General features: G+C 40.1%; 1 long non-coding RNA gene and 1 pseudogene across 3 annotated transcripts; both read left to right on the plus strand.

Annotated features, from left to right (window-relative positions):
• The first annotated feature begins 1519 nt into the window (after positions 1-1519).
• Positions 1520-3417, plus strand: LOC140672318 (uncharacterized; annotated as a pseudogene).
• Positions 3418-14306: 10889 nt separating this feature from the next.
• LOC140672617 (uncharacterized) lies at positions 14307-18284 on the plus strand. 3 transcript variants are annotated; one of them, XR_012047929.1, is made up of 5 exons: positions 14307-14372; positions 14514-14666; positions 14811-15212; positions 15286-15571; positions 15801-16833. It is a non-coding gene; the product is annotated as an uncharacterized lncRNA (long non-coding RNA). The 3 variants fall into 3 exon arrangements; XR_012047928.1 differs by lacking the exon at positions 15801-16833 and adding an exon at positions 18154-18284 and having other exon boundaries at positions 14514-15212; XR_012047927.1 differs by having other exon boundaries at positions 14514-15212.
• Positions 18285-18696: the final 412 nt, after the last annotated feature.

An 18696-nucleotide genomic window follows, 5' to 3' on the forward strand; every position in this document is an offset into this window, starting at 1 on the left:
TCCGGGCGAACCCAATCAAACTGCCCAACCCAAGGCGCACCGAGGGACAACCGTCCGTTCCCAGGACGCCACCGTTACACCGTCCGCCTCTTTTTGTACATACCGCCCCGTCACTGTGTATAATCCCTTGCGCATACCATCGATGTAAATAGTTAGAATAAACAAGTCTCAGAGCGACACCATAGAAAAGTCTCGATCTACCCGTGCCTAGCCTTGACCCGAATCCTGGACGAAAGAACAACATCCGCGGCATCGGGAAAGGCGTATCGATACAACCTATACATATGTCTTTTGTACAAACTTAACAAAAATACATATTCATATCCCCATTCACGGTACTGGCCATTGAGCGACCTCACATTCTATACCCCTCTCCCTACCCTACGTCCCACCTTTTCTACTCTCCGCTCCTCCCCCTCTCTCTTCCTCTTCCCTTCACCCCTCTTCTCTTTTCTTCCTCCCTCTTCCCTCCTTCCTCCAATTTCTTCCTCTTCTCTACTTTTGTCCCTTTGCCCCATCCTTCTTCCTCTTACCATCCTTCAGCTTCTCTACTTCCGTACTTTTTCCTTTTCCTCTTTCTTCCGTTTCCATCCTCTCCTCCTTCCCTCATTTCCCTATCTGGCCATTTTGTGATTCTACATTCTAATACTTATGTACCTCCTCTCTCTTTCTTCCCCCCTTTCTCTCTCTCTCTCTCTCTTTCTTCCCCCCTTTCTCTCTCTCTCTCTCTCTCTCTCCCATACCTTATTCCGGACTTCTTTACGGGTTGCCGGGGTGTTTTTAGGGGTACACCAAACCCCTTACAATCCAAAAATTATTTCAATTACACACTATGCTTCTGTACATTTTCTTTCTATCTCCCTTTATCCTCTCCTTACTACATATTTTTCCCCTCTCCCGATCCTGGCCAATTCGTGACCTTACAGTCTGTTCCCCTTTCCCCACCCCACGCCCCTCTCATGCAGCCCCAGTCTATCCCATCCTATAACCCCCGCTTCCGTCGGTCGTGTTCTTTTTTTCTCACTTCCTGCTTCTCTGCTTCTCCTCTCCCTCTTTCTCCTCTCTACTTGTTTTTCCACTTCATTTTTCATCTCTCTCCTCCCTTTCCATTCCTTTACTCTCTTCCCCTGTAACCCGTCCTTTCCTCCTTCCTCTTTCTCTTTTGCCACCCCTCTTCTTTTGTCCTCTTTCTTCTCCTCCTTACTCTCCCTCACTGCTTCCGACTCCCTGATGATCCTCCTCACTTCCTCTTTTCTTCCCTTCGCTCCTTTACTCACGTTCTTCCACTCTGCTTCCCTCTACTCTTTCTTGTCACCCTCTTGACGTCCCTCCACTCTTTCCCTTTGTGTACACTCTTCCATACTTCTCTCTGTCTAGTCAGCACTCTTACATAACCTCCACCTGTCACCACAAGCGATTCTCGACTCTTCTTGCCAACCCCTATCCAAATCGATACCCCGTACTCCTGATGTATCGATATCGATCCCTCGTTTATTCTTCCTTCCTTACACCATCCATCATGCTCCTACCGCCATCTATCGTATTTATCCAGCACCCCTTCCCGTCCGTCGCATCGCATCATCTTATCGATATCGATGTATCGACCTCTTTCTGCCATCTGCTCTATTACCCTCCTTTCCCCGTTTCGCCGTAATTTCTCCACATTATATATTCCACTCTTAATTCACTTTTCCTCGTCTCCTCTTTCACTCTGCTTCCACTTTCAGTCCTCCGCTTTCTGCTCTACTATTTCTCTCCATCCATCTTTACCATACTCTGCTTATTCTCTCGCTCTTCCTCTCGTCACCAGCTCTTCCACGTCATCTCTTTCCACACTCTGAGTTTCATATCCTCGCATACTCCCTCTCTCCATTCGCCTTTCTCTTTTCTTCCACTCTCTCATGCACCTCTTACACTCTTCTTTTCACTCCACTCCTACTTTCCTCACTTCTCCTCCCCATTCCTCTTAAACCTTGCACATTTTCGCACTCTTACTTTACTGCTTCCACTCTCTACCCGCCATCTTCCAATCCTCTCCAAATAAATATAATGAAAATTGTGCTTATGCTATAATTTTTTATTAATTATATTTTTGATATCTATATAAAAAAAGTGTTATGGAATATTTTTAATTTCTTGTGTACTATATGATAATGAATAAGATTTTTAATTTTATATACAATTACAGTCGGAGTCGGAAGCAACAGAAATTCAAATACGTCACAGAGAAGATGGTAATGATGATGATAATGAAATTATATTAAAAAGACAAATGCATTGTTCTACATTTGATGATGTTCATACCAATCAGCGATTAGAGGACACACCAAGAAAAAAATTTATGCGTAAAGCTTTATTCAACCAAAAAAATTTTATCAACAGCAAATGCAAACATTGAAACAGAGAAATAAGCGTCAAGAAAAACGAATTACGCAATTAAATACAATATTAAAAGAACTGAAACAAAAAAGCTTATTAACAGATGAACACGCAGATTTATTAAAAACAATTGGTGAGTGTATGTAGACGCGCCTTCGATTTACGCGGCTGCACTAACGACATTTATTCCTTTCGCCGGTGGTGAGAGACTTAAATGAATCGAAAGTTCACTGGTTTTAACGTAATTTATTTTAAAGCAAATGCACGCGAACGGACCGCTAACAACGTGAGTCGATTTGATGACGGCCACTGGCCGCGCGACAATCAAAAATACGTAAAGAGCCGAAAGAGATCTTTCAGAGATGAAGGTGGACTTTTACCCGTGTACTCTCGGGAGATCTTGATCGGTAATGTCTTCTTCGCGCTCCTCGAAATCTCGAGGTACCGAGAAAATATGACCGAGATGTTGACACAAATAAAAATACGGATCGATCGTTCGATTTTGCTAGCGAATCATCGATCGACACCGAGTTGTTCGTCTCGATCAAAGCTCTTTTGTTACAAAGGACGACCATTTAAAAAACTAAAAGCCAAGTCTCTGAACCGTTTGTTTGCGAGAACGTTCGAGAAGAACCGTTAAATTATAAATTTTATTTGAATATACTCTTTCTTGAACAGTGTAATATACCATTATTTAAGCGTTTAATAGCAAAAAGTAACATATTAATTAATAAAAAAAGCAAAATTTTTCTAAAGACTATCCGCCTGAAATTCGAAAATTTGCATTAACCTTACATTATTACTCACCTAAAGGATATAATTATGTACGTGAACATTTTAATGCATGTCTCCCACACCCAAAATCTATAAGTAAATGGTTTAAGTCAATCAATGGAAATTCTAGTTTTATGGCATTATACAGTATTTCTGAACGGATAAAAGCTACAGATTACCCACTCTTCAGTACCTTAATTTTTTATGAAATGTCGATTAGACAACATATTGAATATGATGGTGAAAAATTTAGTGGTTATGTAGATTTTGGAAATAAATTATAAACAATAATACAAACATTGCTAAAGATGCCTTGGTTCTCTCTGTTTGTATGAATGCTGCATGGAAAGTACTTGTGGATTATTTTTTAATTAATGGAATAACGGTAGATCAGGAAAGTATCTATAATTATGCGTTGCATCTGCTTGTTGCATGACACTGGTGTAAGAGTTGTTGGATTGACTTTTGATGGTACTATTACTAATTTAACTACAGTAAAAAAATTACAATGTAATTTAACACCAAATTGTTTACAGATTTGGTTTTCTCATCCGGTAACAAATGACAACATATTTATTTTTCTTGATTCATGTCATATAATAAAACTTATTCGTAATATGTTTGGAGATTTGAAGATTATTGTACAATAAATGGCTTAAAGCATCGTATCAAATGGCAGTACATTATAGATCTATATAATCTACAAAAACAAGAAAGTTTACATTTAGGTAATAAGCTAAAATTACAAGCTAACAGCACATATTCACTATAAAACACAAAAAATGAAAGTTCGTTTTGCTACTCACAAAGAGACGCCTCAAACTGCGAAACCTCGAAATACGAAACTGAATGAGCTATAGTTCATTCGATAGGGGGGGGGGGGGTATAGAATACAAAAAGCCTAAGAGGGTTTGAGTGCATGGGCCTTAGTTTCTAAGAAATTTACACGTAAAGTTGAGAATTCGACTAGCTCTGCGTTAAGTACCTTTGATAGCTTCAACAAAGCGTGAAACGCGGTGGCTGAATAGCCTAAAACACGCTCCTAATTTTGTCGTCCATGGCAAGTGAATGTCGCGGAGTTCAAAACTACGCAGTGCCAACAATTTTTTTTTAATTAATTTTGTTATTCTTTTTAAATACTAATAATTGTGTGTGTATGTGTGTCATATTCTTTATATATTTATTTCAATTATATATCTATATATTTATATATAAATTAACCAGAATTTTGATATATTTTTTTTATATATATTTATTTTTATTTATTATACAATTCGGACATTGCTGTAGAATCTTTTGAATGAAAATTAACATAGAAACATTGAAAACATAAAGCATGCGCATGTGCTAGATCTTTGAACAGATACCTGCTCCAGAATCCATTGTAACGATACAAAAGAATCGTTTCACAGGTCTCATGTCTCGACATTTTAAAGACATGTTGAATTATACAAAAATAATGGACAAATTGGAAGAATGTAAGACTTACATTTTAAGTTTAAAACTTCAAGATGGGACTCGAGTTATTGATTCTGCAAGAAAAACTGGTTTTGTTGGATTTTTTATACAGGGTGTTAGAAAAGTCTGGAAAAGATCAAATATCTCGAAAACCAAGCTCGAGAGAGAAAACTGTTTCAGGCAAAAGTTGTTTGATTTCGAGGGGGCCATAAAATGGTATCGTTGATCTGACCTTGAAGAGTTATTTGAAGGTCACGTGAAGATCACGTCGATTTTTTTTAATGGAACACCCTATATATTATTGCATATTATAATTTAGATGTATTTTGCATTTTATATTTTAGATGCATCACGGATTTCTTAAGATGGCGAGTAGTGAGTGACTGGTATAAAGTGAGAGAAGTCCAAGGTTTTTAAGAGGAACGGGGAGGAGATGAGAAGAAAGTAAGAGTGGAGTGGATAGCGCAGAGCAAGTAGTGTGTGAGAAAATGGAGGGAAAGAAGAGAGTGAGCGGAGAAGAAAAATATGAGGTCCTGAAAATCGGAGAAAGAAGAGTGGAAAAATGACGTGGAGAGTGGATGTCAAGAAGAAGGGCGAGGATATAAGCGGAGCAAGGAAGAGATGGAGGAGCAGAAAGCGGAGGGCGGAAAGTGGAAGTAAAAATAAAGTGAAAGAAGAGAGAAGAGTTTCGGCAGCCATAGTGAACGGACGTGATATTCAAGTACCGGTGACTAATAAAGTAATAGTGAAATCTTCTTGAACTCGTGGATGCTTCGTGTGAGTGAAATCTTGACGGCAGCCTTAGCAGCTTTAACAGTGACACTATAACGAGGGACGACGATAAAGTGCCGCCCGATTGCTCCGAAGAACTTTCTGTGGAGCAACTCCGTGCGCCGCGGCGCTCCGCCATTTTAAAAATCATCTTTCGCCTACGTGGTGAAATTTAATTCATCCGGTGAACAATTTTAATGTCTAATCATGACCCGGGGAGGATTGTCCTCCCCGCAATAATAAATCCTGTTCGTCTGACTCGTATCCTAACCCTGCAATTTTTGACAACAGTGAAGAATCACAAAATAGGATTGCCGCCTCTATCCCACCTTTCCCATGCCATCCCAATGATGAAATAAACTCGGGAACTCCGGTGTTGGACATTAGGAGACTGAATAGAAGAAGACACTCCCCTCGAGAATCTTCGGCTCTCCAAGAAGAGAAAAACGGTGAGGGAGATGAACGATTTATTCCATCTAAATCAATTCTCCTCACTTTCAAAGGACAAATTCTTCCGGGACGCATTTCTTTATTCATGGTCAAGTATATGGTTGTCCCATTTGTTTCAAAGACATCGTTGTGCTATTCTTGTTATCGTTTTGGTCACCTTAAAGCACAATGCAAAGGTCGGCCACGTTGTCCTATCTGTGGAGACAGAGCTCATGACAACACGCAGGACTGTCCCCGCAGGAACTCCCCTCCCCCTTCTTGTCTCAATTGCGGGGGCCCCCATAAACCAACCTGATTGTTTGGAATACAGAGACCAGAGGAGATTCGAGAGATAGCGGCACACAAAAACATCCCACTAAAGAGAAGCAAATATTTATGTTCGAGGAAAACAGTCAACGCTGCTTTCTTTGTTTACCGATAGTCATGATGACTTCCCGCGACTCGCTGCTCCCTCTGCTTCTCCTCTAAATCGGCCGGTTATCCGGCGACCCCCTCAAACTTTTTCTCGGGCACGCTTGGGAATGCCTGGCCCTTTTTTCTCTTTATCTTTGTCCGCCGGTCCTCCTCCGGGGACGCGTGATCGGAGCCAGCACGCTCCGGGCTCAGCGCCGTATCCCTTGGGGGACAAATCTTATTCATCTGTGGTGGTCCGCCGACCCCCACCGCCCTCTTCGCCATCCTCCTGGCGTCATCGACGTGACTCATTTCTTGTGGCTCCTAACGGGCGTTACCCCTCCCCCCTCGGTGGTAATGGTGCCGCCTTAGATCCACGGCGTCCTTGTGCGTCTCTGACGAATGGGGAAGTCTCCCTCTCCCCCCATAACCGCCGTGAGACTTCCTCTCCCATTTCGGGGGAAGGGACTTTGCTGACCTATTTAGCTCTCTCTTAGAAAAATTTACTTCGATCCTGAGAATTATGGGAATTTATGACGAGGTCTATTCTATTATTGTCTCCTTGGTGAATTTCCTGGGCTCTGTGCCATCAAACGGGAGACCCTCGAACAATGACTCAGACCAATAATATAAACAGCGACTTTCTCGCTCCTAGCCATCCCCTACGAATCTTACAATGGAATGCCCATTCAATGAGGAATAAATTAGACTCCCTAAAAATGCTATCACGGAAATATGACGTCCTCGCTATCTCTGAGACGTGGCTGACTTTGGAAACGGACATTAATTTAATTGACTTTTTTATTTTTAGACTTGACTTAGTCAACCTAAACTCCGAAGGCCTTCTGTTAGCTATTCGCAAATCCTGTCTCTATAGTTTCTTGGATAATGTCATTCCTCTCGATGACGGCTTCGAGTCCCTTGCTATCAAAATTTATTATAAAAATTTTGACCTTGTTATTGTTTCAATATACAGACATCCCCAAGCTTCTCTTTCCAGATACGATTATTCTAATGTTTTTGACCGCTGTAGCGCCTTCTCTCATGTGCTGCTCCTGGGAGACTTCAACGCACACCACACATCGTGGGATTGTGAATGGACGTGTCCGCAGGGGAGCCGCCTCAGTTGGGCCTCTTTCGAGCACTCTTTTACCTGTCTCAATGACGGCTCGCCTACTTTTCTTACTAGACCGAACCAACACAGTTCGGCCATTGATTTAGCATTTGCCTCTCCGCCGGTGGTCGGCTTGTGTGAGTGATTCATGACCCAACAGCTTGCGATTCAGAACCACGCCAAGAAACTTGTACGATTGTACCGGTTTAAGTGCAAGACCATTGAGGGTGATAGAAACGCTCTTGTCACCTCGTTTCCCCTTAGGAACCCCAAGAGAGACCGTGCGGACTTCTCGATAAATTTTGCGGATTTTACCGCGTCTCCAGATCTGTGAAAAAGCACAATATCGTCCGCGAACTGCAGGATTTGGCATTTGTTGGAAAGATATTCTTTGCATCTTGAGATGTAAAGGTTAAATAATAGCGGGCTGAGGATGAAATCCTGGGGAAGACCTTGTAAGAAGCGTAAGGATCCGAAACCTTTGATCCGAGCCTATTTTGTCCTGGTTCTTAAAAATAAACTCACATCGGCCAACATACAGGACATCGAGATAACTTTCTGCTGGATTCCCTCTCATATGGGAATCCTTGGCAACGAGACCGCCGACCTCCTCGCCAAGAGGGCAACGGAGGAAGGAGAGTGTTCCGAGTACCTGATCCCTCACTCGGACCTGTACGCCTCGCTGAGGAGACCGTCGGTTCCACCAATGATTTGTCTAATGTTAACATTTTCATTGTTGGAGATTATAATCTTTCGAACATTCAATGGTCTAACCGTAATAATCTTCTCTCTTGTCATACATACTCATATAGTCATTCAATAGAACAAGCCAACTTAATTAAGCAGTATTTTAATGAATTCTGTCTTCTTCAGCATAATTATATCACAAATGCTAATGGTAATACCCTTGATCTGGTATACTCTAATATGAAATGTATTCCGATAAACATTGCTATTGATCCTTTGATTGAACTGGATCAGTATCATCCTTCTTTCATCCTGTCACTCCCGTGGAGTGTTGATATGGCTCCGTCGACTGCATTTGAGTGAATCAGAGACTTCAAGCGTGCCGATTACAATGCAATTAATAACTATTTAAGTTATGTTAACTGGGGTGAAGAGCTCAGTGGCTTGCATTTAAATGATGCTGTTGCTTATTTATATTCATACTTAAACTCTGCTATTTGAGCCTTTTGTGCCTCTCATTTCTAAGCGGAAATCATCCCTGGTTTTCAAAGAAGCTGATACACATAACCAGCGTGCCGCGCATTTCCAGTACAAAATCACAAACTCTTACTCTGATTATTTATTATTTGCTCAGCTTAGATCAAGGTGTAAAGTTATCTCGGCTAAATGTTTTAATCAATATATAGCTAATACCAAGGATGCCCTAAGAGACAATATAAATGTTTTCTGGAGGTTTATTAGCTCCTTGAAAAATGTAAATCATATGCCTGTGTAGGAAGGTCAGGATGGTCGAGGAAGTGGCCGGGACAAAGAATCTAGTCTTTAATTAAATATAAGTCATTTATTAAGACGTGTCTTTGGTTTAGTATCACAAACAGGCACTAGGCCATTTACAAGAACCGAATACGGCACGAAAGAACGAGTATAACAAACAGCTCCTGGGAACGCACGGGTAACGTCACGCGTTGCGCCGCGATGTACATACTTGCACCACTCGAACTTGAATAACCTTAATGGCGGCTCTCGACGCGAGCCTGCCTCGTAATCCCCGTGTCGCCGGAACCGTAGAACCGGAACTTCCGCGATCAGCGCGCCATCATCCTGCGCGCGCAGACGCTAACGCCAACATGGCTGCTTAACCTTAAGGTTACTAGTGTATGCCTTACAATTCGGTCATTCTGACGTTCCATTCGTCCCCGAATGATATGACTGCTAGTAACATTATCACACAGGAATATTGCAATTAATAAATAAAAAAAATTAAGTTACATGTAAAACGCAAAATGAAATACCGAATCGGCGTTCAGGAATACAATATCACATATATAGGAATACAATATCACATATCAAGAATACCATATCAGAAATTAGTAAATACAATAAACTTATATCTTGAAAAACAATATTTGAGTATACGTAAATCGAAATTAAATACGCTCTTAATTCTAACAGAGATCGCTTACAAACACTAAGGTACATAAGTTATAACAGCTCTATATAGCCTATTCAGACTCAGGTATCGGTTTAACCCAAGGTTTTAATCTATCGGGTGACAGAATCGAATTATAAATCTTTTGAGTGATATGAAAACCGGTATATCTTGAACGACATACCTGTTTTTGTTTAACACCTTGGTTATTCTGTACGGACCTCTGTAGTTAGGCTTGAGTTTTTTGTTCTCGCCCGCCCTCAACACAGAATCTCGAACTAATACATAGTCGCCACTCTTATACACTGTCGGCTTCTTATGCCTTTCGTCAAAATAACTTTTGTTATATTTTCTAAGCTTATCGGTAGCTTCTATTGGTATCTGTTTGAATCTCTAATCGCATCGTAATCCAATTCGACTTTCGCCAGCGCCTCTAAATATTGCACCAACTGACTGTCCGACTGACATCTTTGATCATACCTAAAGAGCAATTTAGAAGAAGTAGCCTTCAACGCTGCGTGGTGCGTATTATTATTGTATATTGCACATGTTCAAATACTAAGCCCAGAGCTCTTGATCTTCTATTAACTTGTGAAGGGAAGACTTTAGGAAACGATTAATTCGTTCAATAATGCCATTGGCCCACGGAGCAGCTACCACGACCAAAACGTGTTTAACTTTGTGAAATTTCAGAAATTCAGTAAATTCTTGCGAACGCCGTACCTCTATCGGTTTTTATTTCCAGCGGAGTACCGCAGATTTGAAACAAGTAAGATAAATTCTTTATGAGCTCGTTCGAATTTGTAGATTTGACCGTGAACAACCAAGTATACCGTGCATCCACAATAACGAGAATATGCTTAAACCCGTCTAAAGTTTTCGTTAATGGACCGAAATGATCTATGTTAACTGATCCGAAAGGACAAGGAATCCATCAATTGCATGGACTCTTCTCGTGTATTCGACGATATGTTGGCCACTAGATAAATAATACAATTATCCACGTAATCGATAACCTTTCTTCATAACGACGGATACCAATAATTTGATGCTATGCTCTGGTACGTCTTTTCTATTCCGCAATGCGAGAGTTCATCATGGTGAATCCTCACCATATTATCCACCATCGATGATGGGATCACAAAACGAGGCTTATCAGGCCCTTTTTTGAATCCTCATAACCATAGCTGCTGGTGGCTGGTGGATCGTGCACAGAATCTTATTCATTATCTACTTGGGCATTGCTCAGTTGGAAATTACGAGCATTGGTTGAGAAGTTCGCCAGCACGTCAGCGTACTTATCTTTCTGAGTGTTGGCTGAGAAGTCCATCAACCTATCAATACACAGAGCTCGATTATACGACGGGACTAGATTATTTTTTCTCATTAATTCGTGTATTTCTTCCATCGTGAGGTTCTCTAGATCCGCACGTTCCATGACGTCAATGGATGCAAAGACACGCAGAGACGAATAAAAGTCTAACACCGCTAACGATGTATTAAATGTTTGAACGACAGCAACGACAACTATCGCTAAGCTAACACACAAATCTTGAATTGCTCCTAGAGTGTCGACACAAATGATCACAACATACGCGAAAATCACTACCGTTTACACCACTGGCTATCACGGCAAAAATTGAAAAAAAATAGTTCTTCGCGAAATGTAAGACCGAAGTAAAAGAAAAAACAACAACGGAACCTTAACGGCGGGAACGTATGTCCACAGTCGCACCCGCGGCCGGTAATGTTAATGACTGCACTCACGATCCACGATACTGTCCTCTTACCGGTAACAAAGTTCACTGTTACCGACACAACTCGTATGGTAAATGTACCTACTGGGCCGTCTCCGAAACTTGTTGCGCACGAGGTACAAAGAATCGTTAATTTCAAAAATGGCTGTTCGTACAAGAACCAACGTGTTCGACCCAGCACGCTGGACGAACAAAGCCTCAACAGCCGAAAGTCCAATATGAGCCGGAACGCGGTGTCACGACTTATAAACCGGGAATTGGGCACCGAACTCGATTCCACGATCCGAATTTAATGCTTCTAGCTCTAAACCACGATCTTTATCTTACTTCTGAGACTGTAGGAAGGTCAGGGTAGTCGAGAAGTGGCTGAAACAAAGAATCTGGTCTTCAATTAAATATAAGTCATTTATTAAGACGTGTCTTTGGTTTAGTATCACAAACAGGCACTAGACCATTTACAAGAACCGAATACGGCACAAAAGAACGAGTATAACAAAGAGGATAGCTCCTGGGAACGCACGGGTAACATCACGCGTTGCGCCGCGATGTACATACTTGCACTACTCGAACTCAAATGACCTTAATGGCGGCTCTCGACGCGAGCCCGCCTCGTGGTCCCCGTGTCACCGCTAGAACCGGAACTTCCGCGATCAGCGCGCTCTATCATTCTGCGCGTGCAGACGCTAGCGCTAACATGGCGGCTTAACCTTAAGGTTACTAGTGCATGCCTTACACCTGATTGTATCTAGGTATTGTATAGTGGTAGTGAGTCTATTGTGAAAGGCGATTGGTTGTTTAATCGATTTATCGAACTCGCGAACTATATATTATAGAATGGCTTTGTTCGACAATAAAATATAATGAAATACTAAAGTAAAAAAACAAAGACTCTCGATAGTGAACTCTTCCTTCATAATAATTCCTTATTCTGATTGACTCCCGAAACCACGTCTGGCGTTGATCTCTTCTTGAAGGAGAGTGCCGTCGCTCGCTCGCGCTCTCGAGATCGACTCTCTCGTGGAAAGTTCTCGATCCTTCCCCTCCCATACTTACTTGCGCGCGCAATCAGTGCCGTCGTAAGTGGCAACTGACGGTTAACCCCTTACAATTGTTGATCCCTCCGCTATTGCAAATTGTTTTGCAGATTATTTTAAATCTGTCTATACAACTTCTAATGTACAGATTCCTGATGTGAGGTATGAGTATGGCCTAAGTATTGAAAATCTTGATATTTCGTTGGGCAAGGTCTTTAGATCTTTTCATACTCTTAATGTTAATACTGGCCCTGGAGCTGATGGTGTTCCTCTAGGATTTTTTTATCGCAATCCTCTCGTCATACACAAACCGACGTGGTGCATACGCACATATCGAGGAATCCTTGAGATTAATCTTAACCGAATAATCGTTATCTATTGGAACAATATCTTTATCATAAATATTTATTATTTGCTTTTTTAATTTCTCTTTTACGTTATTGTCGAAATCTATTTGTATATTGTCTAAAATCTGTTTCAGGTCACCGGATGACTTATCTTCCACACAATAGAGAAGAGTCGAAAACAAATTGACCTGATTACCTTCAATGTTTGGTTCGTAAATCAAAGTAAGTTTTTGTTTTTGTAAAAAATCGCGGTCTAATATTAAATCGCTTTCAATAATATTTTCTTCATAAATATTTAAATTAACGACAAAAACAGAATTTTCCATACAATTCAACGATAAAAACGTTTGAATAACTTCTAAAATTTTCAACAATTATTGCTCAAATTTTTAAAATTTTTCTTTAATGGTTTTATCTTTAAGTCAGTGCTCGGAGTTAGTTGCTCTTTTCGGGTCGATTTCCGAGGCGACGCCTCCTATTCCCCCACTAGCGCTCGAGGCTCGACGGCTGAGCCGCCAAATCGCTTCAGGCGCATTCCTATAAGAAATGTATTGGGATCCGTATGTTACGCACACAAATCGTCACATCATTAAAGGTTTTTTTGCTTAATAATTTTTATTTTTATAAATAATTATAAACAAAATTATGTTAATAAATAATAAATAATATATATAATAAAAAATATATAATAATAAATTATAAATAAGTAAGTAAGAAAGAGGCAATAGGAGCGAGGAGATGTGAATATAAAATTGTAAGTTTTTTATATAGGTGATGTGTCGCAAGTATATTGACATTAAGTACATTAGTAACATTCTATAGAATGACGGAAATTATAATAAAAATTTGAACATTTCGATTCATGTTTTGAATCCTCTTCAGCATAATATATAAATTAAATAAATGAATTATAAATAGATAAAAACAAAATTAATGAGAAAACATCGCATAATAAAGGCGTAAGACATGTGTGAACTAAAAATTGTGATCGTATTCGCATGATTAAATGGATCAATGCCCCAGAACCGCTGTACATATTTATCGCATGTTAGTTGTATAAATTACATATATATAAAACGATTCAACTTGTTCGGCTCTTTTATTGTACGGCTTGCATAATAATCCCGCGAGGCAATTCTCCGAGGTTTCCAGACCGAGGGAGGTATGCAGTTAGATTGAGGGGTTAAGTAGGATATGCATTCCGTTTGTGTGTTGTTGAATCTATGGTATATATATCGCGCAACTGATGTTTAACGTGTGGTTATGCCGATTGTACAGATGGTAAATAAATTATAAGAAAAAATATTAAAAATTCTATTATTAATGTTATGTAAAGCTATTATATATATATATATATATACACACACACACACACACACATATACATATACATATACATATTCACATACATAACATATTAATAATAGAATTTTTAATAACTTTATTAATAATTTATTTTATGTATTATTATATTTTTTTAATTATATATTATTATATTATTTGTTATTATTATTATATTTATTATTTGTTAATATAATTTTATTTATTATTTATAATTATTTATAAACATAAAAATTATTTAGCAAAAAAAATTTTAATGACGATTTATGATGTAACATACGGACCTCAATATATTTCTTATAGTGACACGCCTAAAGTATAGCGTTCGGCGGCTCAGCCGTCGAGCCTCGAGCGCTAGTGGGGGAATAGGAGGTGGCGCTTCGGAAATCGGCCCGAAAAGAGACACTAACTCCGAGCACTGCTCTAAGTTATTAAACGGTGCAATATATTTCTCATATACCGTTTTTTTCACAAACAAAACCGGACTCCCCGTATCAATTAATGCAATTAATTCGCAATATCTATTATCTAATTTTAGTATTTTAACAAACGGATTATTTATCTCTAATCTATTTACAGACTTATCTCGTTCTTCTTGGATCGCCACTACCGAATCTGAAGAATTTGCTGACACGCTAGCCGATGTCTAGGTCGAGCTAAGGCGTTTCTCGACGGCTTTTTCCTCTGGGCTGGGCAGTCGAATTGACGATGACTCTTGGCCTTGCAATAGAAGCACGTCGTCTCAGCTCGGCATTCCTTGTGCAAGTGCCCCTTTTTGCCACAGTTTTGGCATGCTCCGTCCTTGGCTTTCTGCGTCTCGGACGATCCTTGGTCTCTTTTCGAAATCTGTAACACTTTCACATACTTTCCTCATAGTTTACAGGAACTCGTCCAAGGTTTTCGCCTTGATAGATAGTGCCACCGCCTGCAACGAGCTCTGCGAGATTCCTCCAATCAGTAAATTGATGACGTCCTTGGTCGAGAGCTCCAGAGCCGGTACATAAGTGCTACCTTGTCAATGGCGTACTGGTCGAATGACTCCTTGCTCGGCACCCATCTCCTTGCTTCGACCTTCTGGATCGCTTTATAAAAAGGCATCTTCCACTCGAACATCCTGACAAACTCGTCACGGAGGCCGATCCAGGACTCCAACGTTACTCCGTTTTGTGCTTCATACCATCAACGGACCGTTTTCACCAGACGGCTTGAAGCGACTAGTAAGGTGACCCGTCAGATGCCCCGTGGATCTGGGACACTTTCTCGACTTTTTTGATCCAAGTAAGGACATTTTCATCGTCCGTACTTCCGAATTCTGGAATTTGCGATGTTAACCAGGCAACTATATTTCCAGCCAGCGCCATCTCCTGTCGGAGCTGAGCCCGTCCGGAATCCAACGACGAAGAGCGAGAAGAAGGCCGCGCTGACTGTCCGTTGTTTCCCGCAGCAGAGCCGGGGACCTTCTGTGCTGGCCTGTTCCTTCGTTCCTTCCGCTCAGCATGTGAGTCAGTTGCGCAAATTGTTCAAGCTGCTGCTGGATAAATTGCTGCTGCTGTCTTTGCATTTCCATTTGCCGTCTGTGGAGGTCAACACCTGCCGCAAACACTGTGCTGTAACCGGCCAATTGTCATCCGACAAAGGTAAGCCTTCCAGCGGCGGGTCCACCTCCATCTCTCTCTCTCTCTAATGCTGCTCCACTCGTCTCCAGAAGATCTGCGACTGGAGCATGTCTCTCTAAGTGAGACATGATCGAGTCTATTAATTTATTTCTATCGGCCGACAACTGTAATCGATATTGAGCAGCCTCTTCTTGTAATTGCTTCACCGACATGTTTTCTAATTGTTCTCTCATCATTTTTCTTCTTCCAGAAAGATTAACACTCGAAAAAACAGCGAACAAAACACAGAGAACTCCTTGAGAATAGTGGCGCCCGTTTGGCCACGTTAATATTGACCACGGTCCCGATTGACCACGTTGATATTGACCACGTTAATATTGACCAACGTCCCGATTGACCTCGGTCCCGATTGACCACGGTCCCAATTGACCACCGTCCCAATTGACCACAAACCCGATTGACCACAAACCCGATTGACCACGGTCCCAATTGACCACCGTCCCGATTGACCACAGACCCAATTGACCACGGTTCCGATTGTCCACGTAAATATTGACCACACACACACACACACACACGGGGGGTGCCTCCGGTTCTCCCCCTCCCGCACCACCCCGTCCTCGCTTTGCATAGAAAGTTGCAAATCCATGCGAACTTTGCTTTGTCTTACAACGTACATTGCACATACGTCAATATTAACATAATCAATCGGGTCAGTGGTCAATCGGGACGGTGGTCAATCGGAATCGTGGCCAATCGGGACCGTGACCAATCGGGACCGTGACCAATCGGGACCGTGGCCAATATTAACGTGGTCAAACGGGACACCCCTCCTTGAGAAGGGGATCGACGATTGGAGAAAAGAAAACGGAAAAACAAAATTTTAGGAAAAATGGATTTACTATCCCACTTTTGAGATTGAAAGGGGTTCTTCCTAGGAAACAATAGGATCAGAAAACCGACAACTGTTTTAATAAAAAACAAAATATATTGTAAGATTATATTAGATTAGACCGTCTTTTCTGAAGAGGACTTTTCTAGAACTCTTTTCTGATATTAAATTTATACTTGTACTTGCATATAAAAAAATTAAGTGCTTTATTCAAAATTGTAAATGCTTCCAATGACTCTCGGCCACGGACTAAGGAAGAGGGGGACTGAGCATAAACTCTAGCGGGGGTGCATGTCCGGCGAGGGGGGCCATATTACTTTCCCAGTATCTATAGTAATGTACGTTACGTATATTATAGATATACATATACATGAGCGGATATGCGCTTCACAAAACCCAGTCATAAAACTCATATATTTATGTAAATGTAAAATAAAAGAATAATAAGGATAATAAAGCTTAAAATTGTAAAAGTTTATACTTTAAATAAATTTCTTATATTTTATTATTATTTATTAATAAATAAAATTACTAATAGGCTATATTAATAAATAAACTACTTTATTAATAAAATTAATATACAATTATTAATAATATTATAATTAACATAGTATATGTAACATAATATTATTTATTAAATAATATATATTAAATTTTCACTTTTAATAAAATTTCAAATAAAAACAATATAATCTCAAATAAAAATAATAATAATAGTAATAATAATCCAATATTTTTCAGCTATAATATTCTTTTATTTATATTTTTTGGTAATCTGTTGACAATAAGAAATATTTATATATAATTTTATGTATCACACATTTATATATAATTTTATATTATTTTTTATATATAACTAGAATAAAATGTTACTTAAATAAAATTATTAATATAATTTTTGCCTATGTAGACTAATTTTAATGTTTTGTTCCAATTTTTCTGAAATTCACTTTTTCGTGAATTTGTGATGGAACATCATGGCACTATACATTTAACCATTTTTACAATTACAAAGAAAAGCCTATTTCTCATAAGAGAGACATGAAAACACCCTTATTCATGTATAAGGAAGGCCGGGTGAAATTCTTAAGATTATTATTTAATTTCGGAGCACTGTCGAATGGTCGGATTTGACTAAGGTACTTTAAGTTGAGTCAAACGTATATTTCTAAGACTCAGAGATAATACAAAAGGTTACCCGCTATGATTCTCATGTGTCCGTTCGGATACGCGTCTCGAAGGAGAATGTCGAGCGTCGATTTTCTGCGCACTCCTTAGGCTCTCGCTTGCCACGTGTCTTTTGGCCACTCGTTATGTTGTCAAAGGCGGTGGCCGCTCGCGCAAGCTTTAGCGCTGTTAGTGCTTACGTAGTTGGTACGTCAGCGCGAGGACGCTCGCGCTGCTTTCAACTCGGCCAACCTGACTTTGACTTCGCCTCGAAGTTTTCTTTTTTATTATTAATTATTAATTAATTATATTGTTAACAATAGACGTAGGCAGTTTAATTTTGCAGTAATGGAAAAGTAATTTTGTTGTATTCCTAACAATGTTTTTTCCAATCCATTTCATCGTGATGAGCTCTTATAATATTTATTATCATAGAATCAGGAACCACGAATTTTAACTGATTGTTAATCTTTTTATACACGAGACCGTCAACCAAAGCAAATTTCTCACTGTCTTTCATTTCTAATTTTCTACTTATTTCTAGAATTTTCGGATCCGCAAGTTGGAGAAATTCTAGCCGTCTCTTCTACGGGAGTTCATCCACATGTGCCACGCTACCGCTGAGGGCATCTACATGTGCCATGCGGGTTCCGGGGCGGTGAGTGATATCAAAATTATAATTCTAAAATAACAAAGTCCATCTCGCTATTCGCGGGTTTAAATTTGCCTTATTTACCGCATACACTATCGCGTTACAATCAGTTATTATTGTAAATTTCAGGCCGTAGAGGTACATGTGGAATCGTTCGACCGCTCGTACAACCATTAACATTTCGAGCTCGTAGCTGGTACTTATTCTTCGCCGCATTTGTCGCTTGGCTAAAATAGGCTATGGGCGCCCACGAGTTGTCATTCTGTTTCTGCAGGAGGATCGCCCCTAGCCCTCCGCTACACGCATCTGTGTGGAGGTGTGTTTCCGCGGATGGATTATACATATAAGCTCAACAGAGGAGACAAGGTGAGTTCTCTCTTAAGTGCGTTAAAAGCCTCGATACAATCATTGTTAAATTTGTAATCGACATTTTTC

This window comes from Anoplolepis gracilipes, chromosome 13 (assembly GCF_047496725.1).
Source record: "Anoplolepis gracilipes chromosome 13, ASM4749672v1, whole genome shotgun sequence".
NCBI classification, from domain to species: domain Eukaryota; kingdom Metazoa; phylum Arthropoda; class Insecta; order Hymenoptera; family Formicidae; genus Anoplolepis; species Anoplolepis gracilipes.